General features: G+C 29.7%; 2 protein-coding genes across 2 annotated transcripts in view; both read right to left on the minus strand.

Moving 5' to 3' along the window:
• The window catches only part of LOC142322425 (uncharacterized), a 64,770-nt gene extending 50,320 nt beyond the window's left edge, over window positions 1-14,450 (minus strand). The window contains exon 1 of the mRNA XM_075361494.1: window positions 14,071-14,450. The gene's annotated coding sequence lies outside the window, so the exon portion shown is untranslated. The remainder of the gene's footprint in view (window positions 1-14,070) is intronic.
• The window catches only part of LOC142321308 (uncharacterized), a 283,695-nt gene that overhangs the window by 96,881 nt on the left and 167,594 nt on the right, over window positions 1-19,220 (minus strand). The window lies entirely within an intron of this gene.

Genomic DNA, 19,220 nt, shown 5'->3' on the forward strand with positions numbered 1-19,220 from the left:
TTTTTCAAACCTTTTCTCAGAGTCGGAATGGACGTCTAGCGATTAAAGCGATGATACTACTCGTAGTTTACTTATTAAATTACAGTACATATACTCTCAACCAAAGATTAATTTTGCTGGAAAACAGCAAAATCAACCGGTTTAGAAAGGCTTAATATCAAGATTAATTCTAAAATTAAATAAAATATTATACGTTGAATAGACGGTCAGTAGTTTCAAGCCCATACGATTAGAGGGCCTAATAAAAACAAAACTTCTTTTTGATCAAACAGCGACCGACTATATCTTAACCTAACACGTATGACAGTGAAAGAAAGAAATTTATTATGTTTATAGGTTGTAAAAATTAACGCTAAAAAAATTATGAAATTTTTTACAATTAAAACGATTCGTAGTATCGTAAAAGAATGAAATAAAAATATTTGTTGTTTTCGAATTCTAAAAATTAACAGCTAAAAATAATAATAAAAATTTATTTTGATTAACCATTAAAAAAACAATTTACATGAAAATGGGACTATATTTAAAAAAATTAAATATTTTAATTATTTGTTTTTTATTATCAGATTATCGTTAACAACGATTTTTATCAATGAATAATACAAACAATAAAGATAAGAAAAACTATTATTATAATAATTATATTAGATAATATGTACGGGTAATTAAAATAAATAATATAAATTAGATTTAAAAAAGAACACTACATTTCTTATCGATGAAATGTTCACAAACAAATATTTTTTTTTAATTTCTATTTTTACAAAAGCAGTTATTTTGTTTTAACTTCTTTGTCCGGCTGTAATTTTAACTGGAAAAGTTTTTCAAACTATTTAAAAATATTTGCATTTTTTGTCGTTAGTATTGCTTACGACAATATACTCGTATATTAATAATAATAATTTACGGTTATTAATATTATTATAAGCATTCTCCTCCTACAATTTTTTTAAAGAAAATTAATTTGAAAACTTAAGGGAACTTAAAAAATAAAAATTTTAAAGAACATATAAAAAATAACTACTTTTACATTCTTTACATATTTACTTTTATAACATTTTATCAAGTTCTAGTCGATTAAGTTTGTTCACTTTTATCTCAATTAGTAAATCATAATAAAAAAATAATAAACATAATTCAAACAGAAATACTGAATCCCTATTAAAATTTTCACTACGGAGACAATCTCTTTGGATAAACTTCGAACTTTTAAAATAAAAAAACATTATTTATATAGCAAAAAATAACTAATTTTAATTATTTGTTACTGAAATAACCATTACAATTCTATTGTTTATAATCTCTTAATTTAAGGAAAAAAATTAATTAAAAATCAAAAGAAAAAGTATAAAAAAAGTAATAAAAAGGTTAATTAAAAAAAGAGAGAAAAAATAAAGAAAAGATAATGAAATGTTTAAAAGAATACGTGTAAACTGACAGACAAGATTAATTACGAGCAATAATAATGTAAAAAGTGTACATTATATGAAAACTATTCATTTACATTTAGTATTTAATTGACTGTTTATTAATTTTTTTCTAAATTTTTTAATAAATAACTGCAGATAATGAACATCAAACAATATAATTAACCTACCAATAAGTTACATGAATGAATTATTATAATAAATTAAAGCTGAATTATAATATGGCAATTAAAAGGAGAAAATAATTACGTTGAACACACACATACACGCAGAAGAATCTATTCATCAAATAACTTCATTATCATTAATTAAATAAATGAGTCGAATATGATATGCATAGTCACTATTCCAATAGAAAAAATATTAAATTTTAGTACATATTTTTAAAAATATCACAAATTACAGCAATTTAAAAAAAAATCCTTTCAAAATAGAAATAATCAAATCGATAAAAATCATAACCCTTTAATAAATACTTATTAATAATAATCAAAAAATTCGTTCCTTTTTATTTCTATTTTTTCCCTTGGCACACAACGAGATGTCGTTATCATCAGCCAGACACACAATTACTGTTATTAAATAATTAACTAAAATTTAACTTAAAACGGATCTAAAACGCCTATGAGGTATATGCTAAATACGAAATAAAAGGAAGATAACGAATATTGACAATATCAAAACGCGCATAAATGGCATAAAAACCGGATTCGTGTCCTTTTTGTATATCGATAAAGCCTAAAGCAGTAATTTACCAGAGAAGGCCGCCAAGGTGGGTAATATAACATTAACAGTAAGAATTGGAGATAGGCAATTGTACGTTTAGAAATAAGAAAAGGAGATCAGCTCTGATGTCTACCGGAGCAGTAGACCCCTTACGTTCCTGATGTCGATTAAGAGAAGTGGATTGGAGAACATAAAAGCACGTAATTTATTTTCGTCTATTCCAAAGAGAGGGATCAACGACGTAAATCACTATAAGCTATAGGATAAAGTTCAATATCGTACATGTTTGGTGCACGGTTAATAGATAGATATTCATCCGTACTGAGCGGTAACATAATTTTGAAACGTGCTGTATTATAAGGAAACGAATTGGAAAAATTTCAGATCACATTGAAACATTGTACTCTATTTCAGTAATATACTTCCTTTCAGGTTATCTCTAAAGTAAAAGACCGTTTCATAGTAAAAAACTTTATTCTGAAAACTTTATAAATATTTTTTATTTCTCTTAAACTACCGTACCTTATGCTACTTCTCTATATAATCACCACATAAAGACATTTATCGTAGCGATACACCAGATTCAAATACTCTCGTCGTATTCCTCTGCCGCCGGTCCATCTAGCCACTGATTAACAACATTTTTAAGTTCATCGTCACCCCCCGAATCGCTTACCGCTCAAAAATTCTTTCAATTTCCCAAACAAATGGTAAACAGAAGGAGCTAAGTCCGGACTTTATGGTGGGCAACCCAACGTGTAGAAACCTTTCTGAAGCCTAAATGGTCATGAACAACACGACCGACAACAGCTCTTGAAACATCAGGAAAAAGAAGGGCCAGGTCGGAAATTTTTGAGCGACGATCTTTTCTGATTTCATCATCGACGCGTTTCAGTAAGTCCTCGGTGATTATCGAGGGCTTTCCCGAACGTTCTTCATCGTGCACATTAATTCTGTTATTTCTAAACCTTTCACACCATTTTCGGATGTTTGTTGCATTCATTATATTATCAACGTACACAAAACCGCCTATGAATTTCAGCCGGCTTAAAATTTTGATGGTTTAAAAAACGTATTACTCCATGTATTTTACTGTCGGCGGCAATATCGATTTTCGTATTCATTTTATACCGTAATCAAAGATACCACAACGGGACAACTTACAGACAACAATGCAGTATATACATTACTAGCGTGGCATGGCCGTGAACTATGCCAACCTTAAGGAGAGAAATTTCCCAGCGGTCTTTACTTTACATATCCCTTGTATAAAACCACTAATACGTAAAAAAAACTCCATGTCAATTGGAAAGATAATAAAATTATTAACCTAATAATCATATATTAAAACAACTTTGAATCTATTATCAACGTCAATCAATTGACTTTAATTAAGATAATTTATCTATTATTTTGCGTTCAATGCTTCATTCATTCAAGCTAAAGTAAATTCATATTCTAGTTAGCCAATGAAATATGAGTCTGCCGAGAATCAACAACTGAGAGGTAAAATCGTTAGTCTGTAGCTGAGCTGACCAAAGATGTAACAATGTATTACAGTACAACACTTATAAAAGGAGGAGGATTTGTGTGTATATAATCAAAATTATGTTACTTCTCAAGTAGTATAAATGAAATCAGGTCATCAAATATGATAAATCCTAGTCTCAAACTGTTCGCCATCATGTTCAACACATACAAACCAACGATTAACAGTAGCACAAACAGCAAAGGCATAATGCAGTGGTGAACCATTTTGTTGGAAATACCCTCCACATCGGATTTGTAGAGTAATTCATCAATGGGGTACTGCTGCAATATCGTTAAGTAAACGTTTGAAATCAGTGTTGGGGTACCAAAAAGGTAGGACACAATTTCGGCAACGGTGATCGCAGCGCACCAATCATTCACATTTAGGGAGTCAGGTTCATGCTCCCGGAATCACTCGAGGATTTTCAGTGACCCAAAAAACTGTTCCATCGGTTTCAAGTCCGCTCGTGCGAAAAGTGATTTCATCGGTGATTGCCGTTATACATTCCAAATGTCTTCCTGGATACTCTTAACATGTTTTTGCGCCTTTGTTAAAGCTTAGATGACTTGCATGTGGTACAGTCGCATCTCAAGGTCGTGTTTCAAGATACGCCACCCTTTTCTGGGGAATCCCCGTTTCAAAACTGCACAGTCAGAATGACTTCGAAGGACTCTGCACTAGGACTTGTTACAAAACAGCACCAGTTTTCACAAAGTTGGTGATTAACTGATGATAAAAGTTCGATAACCATTAACAACCACACACAACAGAAGCTAATTTATGACAAAAGTTCGATATCGTATAAGTTTGGTGTACGCTTCATAAATAAATATCTCATTTGAGAAGTAACATAATTTTGACTCATCTTTATATTTTGTTTGTTTTTCCGGGGAAATTTGGTAAATGTAGCAAAATGGATAAACCTTTTTTTTTTAAAATAGAGGAGGTCCCTACAGTGGCTCTGAATAATCACCAAAATAATCTAAAAAAAAAATTATATTAATAAACTCCGATCTAGGGAGTAGATCGAAATATTTCTATACTGAATACGTGCCTTAGATTGCTCGATATTTGACGCATTCTCTCAACGGCTCTTTCGTTTCGCAATTTTTCATATTGACGCTCTTAAACAGTCACTCATTACTGGATGTGAATCTTTTTTTTTTCAGTAATTTCATTGCAAATACATTCATTAATGAATCGATGAAAAAAGGTGTGATATTGTTCTTGAGGTTTATGTTTAACACCTTTTTTATTGTAATGAATAATACATTGATAAATATAAATCAAATATTCAACGAATTAATTCTTAATCATAAATATGAATCGGTGACATCAAAATCAAGACGATGCCTTAATTTAATCCGTAAAGTGGCAATGTCACCTTGTATAGGATTATAATTACGAATAAACGTTCCAATCTTCGTTATTGAGGGGCTTATTAAACTTGTTTGTTTAATTAATGGCTTCATTAATGTAAATTAAATAATTAAATGATATTATAAAAATTATGATAACGTTAATAAAAAGCTAAGTATGAAATTGTAAAATAAATATGCAAATAATAAACTTAATCATGAGAGAGTGGTGATAAACAGTTTATGCTCAGGTCTTAGACCTCTGCCCGCCATGACGAATCATAATTGGATGAGATTGAAAGAATTTGTTTGCGGTAGTGATCATTAGTGATAGTACAGTATAGTTGCGGTAGTACATCATCAGAACCGATGTAGCTCTGATCTTTGGAATGTTTTGATTGTGGCCTTAATTCTTGATAAGGATTACGTTTATTGTTACTATCAGTATTATTATTGTTTGTACCTTTAATGCTATTTTGATAATCAGGATTCTGTTTTTCTTGCGAGTAAGGTAATGCATTTAAATTTATATTAATGGTAAGATTTGTTGGCATCCGTAGGTTTTTTTGTAAAGTAAAATCGTTGTTTTTTAGGGGTTATAAAAGAGTCTTCCCTTTTCAGATAATGTATATGTTTAGGCTTCGATTGAGGAAATTCTCATGGGATAACTTACGTCATCTATTTTGATAAATAGTGTTACCTCGCTGCGACAGATGATTATCATTGATATTTGAATGATCTTGTTTATTCTTAGAATATTGTTTATTATTTAAAATAGTTTGATCGATACTCAAGGTAGTGAACAAAATGTCTTTCGAAGTTCGACCTTTGTTGTTTAATCTCGATTTATTGATGCCCAGAATAGCATGAAACATGTTCTTTTAACTTTCCTTCGATTGTTTTTCTTCATTATATTGCCGACACGTGATACGATTCAATGAAATTCCTCTGCGACTCATTTTTAGATAAACAATAAGAATTAATTACAGAATTATTACTTTAGAATCAATAAATCTGTTTATATGGATGAGTGTATTTTGTTTCTGAGCGCAAATCTTATATCGATTTTTTGAATAACATTGATTAGTAGAATGGCCTTTACGCAGACAATTTGAGCAAGAAATTAAATTATTTTCCAAAAAGGCTTTACGACCATCAATGGACAAATTTAAAACCTCCTTACACTGGTATAAATAATGATTTGAGTTACAGAACGAACATTCATTTAAAAGGCGCTTGAGGATCAAATATCATGTTAACGTTCCCTTTCAGACTGCATATTTCTTTTGACAACTTAGTTCATGAACTGCAGCAATTAAATAATCTTTGTTCAAGTTCATGTATGATATCAGACTCCTGATAGAGACTCTTGACGCCGAATCCTACCCATCCTTTCTCTTTAATCTTTAAATAATTTTGAACGTTTTGTTTAAAAAAAAAAAAACGCTTTTTTCTTACGAGCAGTCTCTTTTGTAGGTTGCCCATATTTCCGCTTCGATGAAGTTTTTTGAACAAAAATAGATGACTAAAAAAAATTTGCCTTGAAAATCCCTGAAAAAATTTGCGATTGTGAGGGTTTTAATGGAAAAAATAAAACCCTCAATAAAATTCTTGAAACTTATTTTTTTAAGTCGGCTACATAGTTTTAGAATTAGCTAAAACCCTTCAAATAAATTTCGTAATCCGTATCTCGAGCAAATGGATATACACATTAACCTAAAAAAATGCAAGAGTTTATCACAGACTACATTTTAATGAAATTTTCTGTTGGTTTTTACTGATTTTCTGTAAATTAATTTAATTTTAAAACAGAAAGTATTACAAAATTAAAAGAAATAAAATTAAAAATTAAAATGAATTCAGCGGCATTATATTTTTTTATTAATAAATTTTAAACGGTATCGATTCCTACGGCCGTTAGCCGATGATAAATTCGTTTATTACATATGTTTCATTAATTGAAACTTTTATCCTTGCCTTCAGATCTAGGTTTAGAGAATTATCAGGTTGTAAAAGGTGCAATTTACCGTTATACCTAATTTCATTAACAATATTGTTTAAAAGAACAGGAACGTAAAACGAAAAAATTATACTTCATTGTTATTAATTGTTTACTTGGTTAACAATTATTTATTACTTCATTGATTATTCCTTACAAAACAGCTTAAAAAGCAAATACATCGACGTGACTGACAATTTACTATGAAAAAATTTTACGTTAGCCGACTTGGAAATTAAAAATAGTGGCGGTTCCGTACATTACTGATATTTGAAATTTTTAACAAAATTGAATTTTCTTTAACGAAAACCTATAGAATCTCACTAATTAGTTCTTGTAACTCATAGTATAACGCTTAAATGTAAGTCAAAAACGTTGCGAGATGCAATAAAAAACAACCCAACTTTGAAAATGTCAGTTTGTAGATAAATCGACCTAAAAAAATATAAAATAATAATATCCGATAATCCAGAGAAAAAAATTAAACTAGAAATAAATAAATAAAAGGAAAGATCTAATTTTTTTTACTTTTTTTTTTTTTTGATGAGATCTTTCCTTTTATTTATTTATTTCTAGTTTAATTTTTTCTCAGGATTATACCGGGTATTATTATTTTATATTTTTTTCCTATTCTTTAGCTGCCAGGATTTTAAACTGTCCAGGCGGTAAAATAAACAAAATCAAATCTCTCTCTATTATCTCTTTTTGTACGACACAAACCACAACCGATAACAAAAACAAAATATTATAGGCTACTGTTTATTCCCTACAACCGATCAGATCAGGAAGCTGCTGCTGTCTTTCCGGTTTGATAAAAAAAGCAAGCGATATCCATTACACGGGACGGACATTCACTGCGTCCCTATTCGACCGCATCGTATTTTCCGGTGGAAACTTAAACATTGTTATTTTTTTCCGTTAGGACAGTACCTCTCCTATATAAAGAAAACTATTATTCATCGGATGATAATAATAAATCGAATACAAAAAATATTAGTAATAATATTGTATCGTAGTGTTTAATTTATTTTTTTAAAAATCGACACCGATAAAATTATTTTTAAAATACATTTTAAATCCTTGTTAAATAATGAACGAATGATTTCCCTTTTAAAATATTTATTTAGAACCACTTTAATAGCTCTTCAACAGATTCAAACAAAAATCAAATAATAAGGCCCCAAAAACCCAAGTTACATCAAGTTTAATTACTTTAAGTAAAGCATTCCTTTGTAAAATAGATACATAAACGCCGACACGAATATATAAATAAAAACCTCTATAACCTAGTATTTTAGCATTTTTGAGATGAATATTTTCGTTTTAAGATGAGAACAAACGAAACTTTATAGTAAAAATTTAACGAAATAGACAAAACATTTTTTCTTTTTCTTCTCCCCCGAGCCGGATCCTGCAGCGACATATTACACAGCCAAGAGGAGTGTACTTTACTCTAACGGGCCACCACGTCTCGGCCCGCCGGTCTGACCTCACTTTGCGCCCGCCTCAAACCTCCAGAGTAGGCTCCAATAGGCCCGGCTATGCCGCCTCTGGGTCCCCGCTTCGGGAGCCTGGACTCGGTCTTTATGCCGATGCCTCTAACGGGAACACCCCCCAGTGGGGCATCCCCGCCGAGACTCGATGTTTTCCGCTCGGGGGTGCGACAGTCCCCGAGCCTCATCGCTACCGCCCACTCGTGCAAGCACGTGCGAACGGCAGCTCCGCAGAGGGCTGCGGAGATAAAATTTTTTAAGCACGATTTACAACAAACGGAAAACTGAGATACCATTAAATATTGAAATACAAAAATCCGGAAGAGGGTATAAATTTTTTAACCGACAGTAATTCTTCCTTAGTTACAAAACAATCGGCAAGATAAATAAAAAAGAAGACGTAAAATACTACGAGACGCTATAAAAATATTTTTCCTGAACCTAAGGCAAATCAATATCCGGTCATGAATTCATATAAACGTGATTAGGTATATTAAAAATTATGAAGATTCATAACCCAGTAGACTGGATAATTAATTAACTGGGTATAATGACCTATTTAACTAGCGAGTAAAAAATATTATCGTTTAGCATTAACCTGAATGTTTGAAGAAATAATTAATCCAGGTAAAATTATTACCACCGGGTTGATCGAATGGTGAACGCATCTTTCCAAATCAGCTGATTTGGAAGTCGAGAGTTCCACCGTTCAAGTCCTAGTAAGAGCAGTTATTTTATACGGATTTGAATACTAGATCGTGGATACCGGTGTTGTTCGGTGATTGGGTTTCACTTAACCACCCATCTCAGGAATGGTCGAACTGATACTGTACAAGACTACGCTTCATTTACACTCATACATATCATCCTCTGAAGTATTATCTGAACGGTAATTACAGGAGGCTAAACAGGAAAAAAAGGTAAAATTATTAAGTGTAACCAATAAGAATATTTAATCCTTACTGTACGTTAAAAAAATATTGAACTAAATTTTACTTTGAAAACACTACGTTACACTAAACACATAATTACTTTCATAAATCTTGTTAAAACCGTACCGATAAATATGTAAAAAAATTGTTATGAATACTATAAACTGTTAAAAGAATTTATAATGAAAAATATTATTCAGGAGTTTACGGCTTCTATAGTTAACCGTAACATATCTGTACTACACTATTAAAATATCAATCAAAGTTAAGAAATCAATAAATAAAAAAGTAAATTTATCAGTTTTTTTTCACGAAATCTGGTGAATATTGATTACATAAAAAAATTGCATGTATGAACATGCAGTCAGCCCACCGGGCTGATCTAGCGGTTAACTCGTCGCTAATCGGTTATTTAACGGGTGACTTTCGAAGTCGTAAGTACAAATCCTAGTAAAGGTTAGTAAAGGCTTATCTGTTTTCTTAAGTATTTCAAATATTTTATAAGTAGCTTTACCTAAAATAAATAACGAAGAGATTGAGTAATAAACAATATTTATTTGCGCCCAGCAGGCTTCTGTAAAGCTGTTAGACTAGGTCAATAAGCTTCGGTCATTAACACAAGGTTAACAACATATAATGATTTATTGAAGGTAGAGTAAACCTGGAATATATTAAGTTAATCTGATGCAAAGATAGATAGTTTGAATGTTTGATTAATAAATAACGATAATAAACTTAAATGATTATCGATAAATAAACAAGAATATAATTATTTAAAATGTCATGTGTCAATAAGTTCTTCATACACAAGTAGAAGTGTTAACAAGATTAAAATATTTAAAAAAATGAGATGGGAGAAAGATAAGAAAAGTATTACAATACTTTATTTAAAGTTTCACCTTTTGCAAAAACAAAATTTTCCACTTTTAAAAAATTATCTTTTACTGACTCATACAACTCACTCGAAATTGAAATGCGATTATTTCCAATATAACAAGGCAAAACAGTACATTTAATTCCCGGAAATTATTTTTTGATTAGATTTTTTTTTTTAATCAGGAATAAAATAACTGCAAACTATCTGTAATGTCCTGATTTTTTTTTGTTCTATAATAAATGTAAATTTTTCACGGACTACATCGTTCAATCCATTCCGATTCGTTTGGTTTTGCAAGCGATAATTTTTATAAATTTTGCTCAAAATTAGATAAAAAATGAACGAAGAGAACAAAATTTCAAGTAGAATACACCGGAGTATTTGAAGAGGAACAAATTAATTTCTTATACTAAAGAAGATCGGGCCAACTCAGAGGCTAAAGCTGTGCATGAGACTAAATTCGGTGATTATTCGATTGTACATCTGTAAATGAAATCTGACCGACGGTTCTGATTTCACAGACGGCTGTTAGTTGCTAATGCGTAGATGGATCAACCGACTGAGGTTTTGATTCGCAGGCGTAGTGTCCTTATCGTTTTTGTAAAACATGAAGGTTGTACGTATGAACCCCGTTCGAGTTCTAATCTACCCGGTTCGCCTCGTATCTGTTTACACCTAAATTATAAAGGTTCTTTCTTTCTTTTTCCTGTTTAGCCTCCGGTAATTACCGTTCGGATAATACTTCAGAGGATGAAAGAGGATGATACGTATGATTGTAAATGAAGTGTACTCTTGTACAGCTTCAGTTCGACCGCTCCTGAGATGTGTAGTTAACTGAAACCCAACCACCAAAGAACACCGGTATCCACGATCTATTTAAATTCGTGTAAAAATAACAGACTTTAAAAATGACAGGTTGATATTTTTTATTATTCCACACACAACAGGTACGGACGTAGACAGATATACTAGGTTTAACCGCTTGCCTGTATCGTTTAAATACGTAGAATAAGGTTTTACCTTAAAAATATTATGTAAATAAAAGCTATAGAAAAAACCGCAAATAAAAACTAAAATATAAATCCTATAAATTCACCACGGGGCTACCTGAGTAATGCTAGTTAAGTCTATAACAATTAGGATGTGTGGAATTGTCGAAGTGAGGGACTCAGATATATCGTGCTTTAACTACAACATAATAGTGGACGATATCCTCTGTCTTGGGCCCCTCATACGCTTCACCTGCAACAGGTGAAACTATTAACGCGTTTCCATAAATTGTACAATTTAATTTTTTTTTTTTTTTAAATGTTTTTAAAAAAATCAAAATTTTTATGCCCTGGACAATGTTTTTTTTTAATATTATTGTAAAAGAAATAACCAGTAACAAACAGGGTAAGAAATAAGAAAATAATCATTTTACTTTGTAAAAAAAAATCTATAAATCGTACAATCCTTCTTTTTAAAAGTGTTAAAGAAAGGATAATACGATCCTTCTTTCCTTCTACTTGGTTTTATAACCAAATAGTTTTAGCCGACCTAACAGGAGACAAAAGTCACTTCTGTAAATGGCATTGCCTTTTGCAAGAATAACAAGCCCTTCAGGCCAAATTTACTAAAAAGGAAAACGAGGAAATAAGTGATTTCCTACCCACCGGTTTCTTCCTTGAAATGAATATATAGGCCACGAGTTTTGTATACGTTAAGTTAAACTGCTCCCCTACATAATATTTTTAATCATGACCCACCTTTCAGCAAAAAAATAAAATTCGCAATTAAAAAACTTTGATTTTTTATGAAATGTATACGTTCAAAAATAATCGGGAAAAACACCAGAAGATAGGGTAAATTATAAAATTATAAATAAACTTCAAAACAAAACTTTTTGGATAAGCACCTACAATTCATACATAGAATTCACACTAATTAAAGGAAAAGTAATTAAATCGGAAATTATTTTTAAAAAATTAATATATATATATATAAAACAATCTGAGAAAGAGTTAACTAATACTGGAAACACAACATAACGTGCAATGTGTAATTGTTTACAATGACGTAATTATTAGACCAGATCAAACATTCATACAAGTGTATATGTAATGTAATATGCAAGTGCATAATACCTTTTTTTATATTCAATAACGAAATATAATAAAAAAATATTACGTTGTAAACTAATTGCAAAAAGGTAAACAAGTTATCTCAGCCTTTTTTTCACATTTTCATAAAATATACTGAACTTCACGATTATCATAACAGGATGTTACGAACTTTAAATGTTTCTTTTTTTAATTTAAATGATAATGAACTCAGAAGGAAAAAAGAATTAAAAATTTCAATTAATTATAACTACATGCCCAATTTAATAAAAAAAGATTTCTTTTTTACTGTAAATCATATTATTAAAACAATAAATTACATTTTTCGTTATCAAATTAAGAAAAAATAATACTCCGAAGAAAACAGGTAAAATCTTAAGGTAAAACCTTCCTTAAATCTGTCAATAATAAACGGAATAAGCAGAACGACCCATCTAAAATCGACTATTCTTTTTCTTTCAAATAGATCGTTTTAAAATTAGATTTACACTAGAGATTCTATAACGTTTATAGAAACAATGTTTTTTTATTATTTAGTAAACTTAATTAAAAATATTTCAAAAATTAGAAAATACTTTTTCAGCCCTTTAAATTTCAACGAACTAAGCATCAAATTAGCAAAAAAACCGCAACTCTTACTACCTTACTAATCCTTAGTTTGGCACAAATTTCAAAATTAATTTAAATAAGAACCGATAGATTTTCATTTAAAATGCGAAGAGCTACAAAAATTCAGCGAAAACAAGCTGCTCAAAAGAAACTCTAAAAAAAATGATCAACCTCTTTATAAAAATTAAAAAATGAACAGCACAGAAACGGCATAATTTTTTTTTTTTAAAACTGGTATTAACATTTTTTTTTAATTTTAGGACCGTCAAATTATTTTGAATATCAGAATGCCATCAGGTTATATATAATTACACTATAACAATACAATATTAAGAAATAATGAAGAAAAAAGCAGACTACTTTGTATTTAAAAATTTTCCATTCGTTTGAAAAACTTACTACGTGATCGTAAGAGAAAGTTCCTCACAAAAAATACTAAATCAATTTATTGAAAAGTAAAGCTTAAATAAATGAAAAGAATATATATTGTCGATTTGAAAACATCATCTTTTATGAAGTTGTTAAAAAAAAATCACCCACAGGAAGCAAGAGCCTCAAATTTTTAAATCAAAATTGTTGTTTTTTCTGTCAAAGATCGTTCGAAAAATAGTTTATACATTCTAGAAGTTCAATTACATTTGTAAAACTTGTTTTTGTTCTTTTAGATTAAAAACAAATTATATAAATTATGTGAATACTGCTGGAAAAAAAAATTAATAATTAACAAAACATTTTTTTTTTTCATGTTAATCATAAATATAAATCATATAACTATGAATTAAAACAACTTTTTTTTATTTATACACGAAAATTAAAGCAACTACAGTTAAAATGGTAAAAAAATAAAATTAAATACACCCTTTCACAATAAAGGGCGGAAATACCTAACGATTAGATTGATACCCGTGATAAAATATGAATCCCGTAACTAGATTATATAGGACAAAATTTTAATAATAATAAAAAAAAAATACATATGCAAACGCGAATAAAAAATATTATTAAATAATATTTACCAAAAACTGAATGTAAGAATGTTGAGCTGCCACAAAAGGTCACTCGTAAAATGATGTGTACAATTAAACATCTAATTAACAAACATTGTTCACTTAAAAAAGATACTATTTTATTATATTGTGAATCGGACGAACGATCTTAATATTTCGTAAAACGGTGTTAAAATCAAAACTAAAAGGCACTTTTATTTAGAATAACAATAAAAACATGAATAGTGTAAAATTACATTAACACGCTGACTAAAAAGTACACCGCATAACTATAACTAGAAAGCAAGTCTGACAGACTCAGACTGACAGTATACCAGAAGTCTCAAACAACATTCCAACTCGGTATCAAGTATTTACTCCCTACGCCGTTCCCCTCTCCAATAAATTCTCTCGCTCGCTCGCTCACACCCGTATACGTCCGGTTCATCCGTCTTTTTTTAACAAACCCGTATTAATATGCTCCTTCTTAACCCCTCCACTTGTTAAATAATATCCCCTCTCCGACGATTTAAACTACATGCAAATTGTGCCGCAATTATTCTATTATCAAAGACTGCTATTATATTACGATAACAAAAATGAAATATCAACTAATTAATTTCTGCAGTATTCAATATTATCATTTTAACGAATACAATTTGTAAAGCAAATGCGGTATGAAAGGAAAAAACTATCGACCGGCTGCAGTTCATCAAATCATTTAAACAAAAATCTTATATAAAGTACTCGAATATAAAAAAATTCTAAGTCTAAGACAAGAAAAGATGTTTCAGGAATCTGATTTTAAAAAACCGTTTAGCTAATAGAAACATTTTTCGTGTTTATATTTGTCAATATTTTTTTTTTTATTTTACTTGTATGAAGTAAGAAAAATATCAAAAGTAAAAGATTGTAACTAAATAAGGTTTGCCTTTACATATAAAAATAAACCTGCTCAACCATAGATTTTGAATTAGAATGAAATTTTTTTTAAATATTTCTTTTTAGTGTAGTGTTTTACGGCAGAAAAAACCGATCAAGCAAAAAAAGTGTATTTTAAAATGTCGGCTATTCTTCTTAGATATGGGATGCGATATGAGGCGATGGAGAGGAAGCTATTAAACGCCAAGCCAGCAATACGCCACCTCACGCGCTACTACTGACACGTCACTCATATTCAATCTGTCTGTCAGCGGCAAAGCGTTAGATACTTCAGTTTTAATATTTTACTCTTTATGCTTAATAATTACATAAAAAAGAGCTTCAAATGTTACATCTTATTAGTAAGTTCATAATACTACGTAAATACTAGCTCTGTTATGCGTTATTTCATATAATGTAGTTTAAAAAATAGAAATACAAAAAGCATCACGAGGTATGATGGAAGTACTTCTTAAACAGTTATCGATTAGTGGTCTTCGGTGTTCCCGGAAATAGTGCTGTAGATATTTTTCTTATAATGAAATTGTTTTCTGCGCCGGTTAAACCTTCTACAATTAATCAAGTTCGAAAAATTCCGGTAAATCTAGTTTAATCAAGGTTATTTTTAATTTTATTTCAGAAGCGAGGTCCACTGTTCACGAAACTACTAGCAAGACAAATAAACAGAGAATAAACTGTTAAAGAAAGATATTTCATTATTTTTTGGGTTTTAACGGGCGAAAAGAAGGGGAAATTATTACAGCATTAAAATTAAAAAGCACAGAATACATTATAAGTTTATTAAAATAACTATCGAATTTTGCAAAGAATTTCAAATTAGGTACAAATAAAAATTATCTAAGAATTTAATTAAAGATGAGACACATAGCAAAAGAAAGAAGTTCGTGGCGGTAAAAATAAGAAACGCTTCTTTAAATTATGCCGTAAGATCCAAACCGGAAAGGCAAAGCACCTCAACCAAGCTCTGGTTGAGAGAGTTCATTTCAATATCACACGTAACTTTATTCTGGTGACTGGCAAGGGTTGTTCTTAAGCAAATCTGCTCTGTTTACTGAGTAGCTTTGTATTGTCTGGAAGAAAAGCAATACAATTTAAATATATATTATATTTGAGCCGGTCGTGGAAAAATTAGTAACGTGCTACCAAAACAAAATTAGGGCAATTAATTAGAAATTACGGTACGTACAATAATAAGTGAAGAAGTACAGTATACAATGCATTATTTTTAAAAGAAAAATAATTTGTTGATTTGCACAACCTTCCTTATTTTCTTACGGCTATCATAAAAGTTAAGTATTTCAGGTGCAAAATCAACCATACATAACTGAATCTGAAAGTAATGATGTTCATTATATAACTTCTAGACGGCAGAGAGGTTTCACTTTTATGGCAGAAATATATTCAAATTCGTGGCAACTTCACTTTTCACTTTCTCTAGTAAACTCCGCACGAACTACTTATTATTTTAGGAGTGATTGACGTCCTCATATTTTTTTTATTAAAAAAAGTAGTAAAATTGAATAAATATTGTATTTCTAACAACCGTATTGAAATTCACAATCAAATAACGAGTGTCACCAATCACCAACATATTTCATATCGGTGGCCGATCATGTCAGAATTATTTGAATTAATAGTACGATTCATTCTACGTATAGATATTAATTTCCCTATTCAGTGCTTCGTATTATTATTACGTTTATATATGCAACTTTGGTGTTTAAAGCACTTGAATTTTCGTACAATAAAAAAAGACTGTCTCGTTAAAACTTAAAAAAAAAAAATTCTTTCTAAGTTACAAGTGTACAGTGTTCTGTACTGAATTACAGATAAACAACAAACACTCCACTGCAGCATTATGAATTGAGGCTAAAATAATAAAAAAAAAGATTGTTGCTTATCCGATATACACTTTTTAACATAAAAAAACTTTTGATAAAAATAATGAAAAAAACGAAAAAGTTTTTCTAAAGAACTGGCAAAATATAATTTTCTTCGAATCATATTATATGTATATATATCGGATTAACCGGGTAAAAAATTTAAGTTCTTAAATTTGGTTAAAATTGAATTCATCACTAATAGTTTCATCGTACTTCGTCTGTAGAGCTAAATTTATTCAGATAACTCCATTACTTGGCAAGCAAAAAAGCTTAGACGTAGAACCTACCGTATAATAAAGTCAATATATCGATGGATATCAACTTACGCGTATATAAACAAACTAAATCAAATTCTATAGTACAGAATTTTGTTTTCCACGGATGAAAATTAAAATATAGACATTTCATTTATAGATAACCGGTTTTAAAAGTACAAATTTAACAGAAAATTTTACCGTGCTATAATTTTTTAGCCTAGCGAGTCATAATTTTTTGCAGCAAGCGTTATTTATCTACGGAATATAATTACTAAATTAATACCTGTTCATTGCAAAGAACAGAAGCGTTTTATTTTCATGTTATCAGGTAAAAACTTTCATACACAGGTTTCAACAAAATTGAAGGATTTTTCACATTATCTCGATATGGAATGCACTACCACACAAAATAAAAACTAAAGTGAAAAAATTAATCGCCCATGATTTAGTGAACATTTAAATACTTATAATAATAATTTTTACTACTTATTAGGTAACTACTAAATTTATTTGATACACATGCTCAGGACAGGTTCAGCAAAAAATATTTTTGGATGAAAATAAAATTTCGAACAAATTTTCTTCGAAGTTCTTTTCATTTTGAATCGTTAATAATATCTAAGGTATATATTTAAAAATCTCCATTTTCATATTAATGGGCGAACAACCAAATAATGAAGATTTAAAAAAAATCTTTAACCTCTTTTCTTTTTATAATTTCAAACAAGGGTTCTGTTTACGTTCGGCGGGGATTTCTTCGGGAATTTTTCTTCTCTACACTTTTACTAGAATATATGAGTATATATTCTCCAAAAAATAAAATGTGAAACTTTTTTCATATAAAATATATATATATATATATATATATAAAATTTGATAATATAAAATTTATTTTAATTTGAAAAATTTTCCTTTCCAATACTTAATATTAACTGATACCTGGAAGAACATCGGATAATTCAGGTTAAGACCCGAACAGAAAAAATTTCTATTGTCGTTTTTAAATGTAATCCTAGCTTCTTACGAATTATTTAACTAAGGCGTTCCTCCTAATCGGGGCCAAGAAATTGGAGTACGGTACGTTATTCACAATAGAACTCAAGAGTTTTTGAAAAGATTCATATCTATTCATTAAGTGGAAAAGAATAAATTAAAACTGCTTATCTTATAAATTTAAATTTACGCTTAAATTAAAAATCCCAGGTGAGTTTGAGGGTTAAATTGTTACATCTAAAAAAAACAATCGAAAGGAATATTAAATTATTATAATATTGTCTTTGTTGGTTTAGAAATTCGATTTCTACGTAGTTAAATTTTAAGAGGGCTGACCGGTTGTCCACGAAAATCTACACTCTACATTTCTTCAATTTACGTTTTGTGTAAAATATCGACTTCCCTGGTGGATCGATAGCGTTTCGTCTATCGTTCAAAAGTTTTGCGTTCGAGTCCCGGCCAGACAATGTATTTTTAACGCGCTAATATTTTCCATTCAAAATTAACTGCGGTGAGTTTATTTGACGTCAGAAAGGTCATAAAAATCTAGCTAAATTCCCCCTGCCTAAACCGAGAATAAATAAAAATCCAAAAATTTTAAACTCGTTTGAAGCGAGAAAGAAATGCGGGTGTTGGAAATCAGTTTTACAAACATACCGATACATGACACCCAAAATTGTGCAGACGAGAACATAAATAATCTGCTGTTACAAGTGATACGTAGACTGTAAAAGTTTACAAAAACACTTTAAGGAAAGGTCGCCTATTCAAATGAGATTTTTTTTGTAAAATGTAAAAATTTTATTTTAAATACAATAAATAATCTAAATACCGAAAATAATTGTTCCCTTAATCAATATAATATTCCTGAAATTTAACAAAAAAAAAAATGTACAGAGAAAATATTTAGTACGTATATATAATAAGTTATACATGTTCATAAATACGGAGAGATTTTCTGTATTTCAATTGTAGAAGGAAAAAAAACTTGCATAACTTAAACCGTAATAAAAATAAGTACGATATAATTATTATATTAAAATTTCAATTTGCATTTTTTGATAACAAAAAAGGTTTTCCTACGTCAATAAGAAATTACAGAAAA

Source organism: Lycorma delicatula, chromosome 3 (genome assembly GCF_047948215.1).
Source record: "Lycorma delicatula isolate Av1 chromosome 3, ASM4794821v1, whole genome shotgun sequence".
Taxonomy (NCBI): domain Eukaryota; kingdom Metazoa; phylum Arthropoda; class Insecta; order Hemiptera; family Fulgoridae; genus Lycorma; species Lycorma delicatula.